The following is a 2,370-nucleotide window of genomic DNA, read 5'->3' as shown; positions in this document are numbered from 1 at the left end:
CAATACCTAGTAAAAATCAGTGGTAATTTGAATGAAGCATTGGAGGAAGGATCCTGAACAAGACTAGGATGGAATTCATTGCTAATGTACTGAAAGTTGCATACAACAAATTCATCTCTGTTTTCCTAAAGTAACAAAATTTATTTGTAATTTCCTAGAAGTAGATGGGTAAAATAATTAAAAAGTTTTCTTGGATAGTAAATCATTTATTTTTTTCAATATAAGGCAATTCTAACTAAAGGAAGCATGTAATAGTCATTTCACTCACATTTTAGTGATGGCTTCTCATTTTCCAGAGTGATATTTGAAATTTTATAAGATTAGGCATTTATAATTTATAGCAACAAACTAATCAGTTGGTGCTGCCCCAGATCGTACGTGCTAATATTTCACTTATACTGTGCTTAGGAGGAAAATTATTGGAGATATGTCAGCTTATCTGTGGAATGGGTAAGCTGTTTGGCATACTCGTCCTTACCAAGCTTTACAGTGCTACTGCATAGTTTATTTGCCTCCAATTCAAAACTTCTCTTGTATTAAATTAGGGACATAGACGAGCCATATTTCTCAGTGCTTTAGAAAGCATCCTTTTAGAGGGATGGTATTGAATTAAGATATTCTGAGCAGTATACATCAAAACTTTAGGGTCCCACAGCCAACTCTCCAAAATCTCTGGCTTATTTAAGAACTCAAAATCAATCCCATATATTCAGAGAAGGCAGAAATAATGGCTGAGAACATTTGCATCTCAGTTGATTTGATTTTCTTGTTGTAGATACTCTATTGCTTAAGATAATGGAGAGAGCACCAGGGAAAGGGTCAGGAGATCTGAATTCTAGTCCTTCGTTAGGCATGGAGTATGTAAGCAGCCTCTATCTTCCTATATGTAAATGCACCTCCTATTTTAAGGTGTTAATGTAAGGATTTTATTTTTATTTAATTGTATTTAATTCCAACAGAATTACATAGAATTTTTATCTCCCATCCCCTCTGTTCACACACATGTAAGAAACTAAGCTGTTCCTCCTCATTATCCCATTATTGTTCCTTTCTTTTCATTTATTTTAAGGCCAAATTACTGCTGGTAATGGGAAAAAAATATGGCAATAGTGAATATACAGCATCTGCAAGCCCCAGTGGTAAACTGTGTTAGCACTTTTTTTTTTTTTTTTTTGACAAGAAAGTAGGGTTTGTTGGTGGGCATGGATAGGGAGGGGGCAGCGCCAAGGCTCTCACCAGTGCAGGGCCTGCCATTTGTCCAGGGGGCCACGATTAGGGATGTACTTGACCCCACAGCCATCTGGGAGGAGCCGCTTTTCTGCCATCATGTTTTCAAATTCATCTGCATTAAACTTAGTAAATCCCCACTTCTTGGAGATGTGGATCTTCTGGCAGCCAGGGAACTTGAACTTGGCCCTGCGGAGGGCCTCAATCACATGCTCCTTGTTCTGCAGCTTGGTGCGGATGGACATTATGACCTGGCCAATGTGGACCCTGGCCACTGTGCCCTGGGGCTTTCCAAAGGCACCACGCACACCTGTCTGGAGCCTAGACTGGGGACAGCATGCCAGTCATTAATGTCCACTGGAAAGGGCTGTCTCCAAGGTCCCTTAGGGCAACCCATACAGGCAACAGGCTGCATACACTGCCGAGGAGGCTGCTGTTTGCAGCCCTTGCGCACCGGGCCCCCATGGGGAAAAGAGCACAGTCGGCTTAACTGGCTGCAAAGAGTGTTAGCGCTTTTGAGTGCATCCTTTTAGAAATTTTTAATGCATGTATATTCTCACTATGTGAGTACAAGGCCACATGCTACAAACTCATTTCACTATTCTTTTGCAACAAAATATTTATTGGCCATTTTCATATCAATACTTCTTTATAATATTTGCATAATATTCTGTAGAATGACCATTTTATATTTAAATCGTTTCTATTAATAGACTTTAAAATAAGTTGTTTGCTATTACAGATATACTGTAATAAGCATCTTCATATATTTATCTAGATTGACTTTTATTTTAAATTATTAGCAGTGCCATTGCTGGATCAAAGGAAATGAGCATTTTAATTTTAATATGGGAGATAAAATAAGTTTATTAAATAAGTTTAATAAATAAAATTAAAATTAAGTAACAATTATTATTTAATTGTTCTCCAAAACTTTGTACATGTTACACTATCACCAGTAATGCATTAGCATGTTTTCTTCTTTATATTTGCCAAAACTGGATATTTTACACTTAAAATTTTTGCTGATCTGATATTATTATTTTTAGTTGACATTTCTGCGGTTACAAGTGAGGTTGGGCAGTTTTTTCACATAAACTCTGGTTATTTTAAATCCTTTGAGGCATTCATTTAAGCAGTTCT

General features: G+C 37.1%; 1 non-coding gene across 1 annotated transcript; it reads right to left on the bottom strand.

Annotated features, from left to right (window-relative positions):
• Positions 1-1,592: 1,592 nt before the first annotated feature.
• Positions 1,593-1,727, bottom strand: LOC117308908 (small nucleolar RNA SNORA70). Its single transcript, XR_004523157.1, has one exon. It is a non-coding gene; the product is annotated as a small nucleolar RNA SNORA70 (small nucleolar RNA).
• Between the last annotated feature and the right edge of the window lie 643 nt (positions 1,728-2,370).

The sequence above is a fragment of the Tursiops truncatus genome, chromosome 18 (genome assembly GCF_011762595.2).
Source record: "Tursiops truncatus isolate mTurTru1 chromosome 18, mTurTru1.mat.Y, whole genome shotgun sequence".
Taxonomy (NCBI): domain Eukaryota; kingdom Metazoa; phylum Chordata; class Mammalia; order Artiodactyla; family Delphinidae; genus Tursiops; species Tursiops truncatus.
This window is presented reverse-complemented; position numbering and strand designations above follow the sequence as displayed.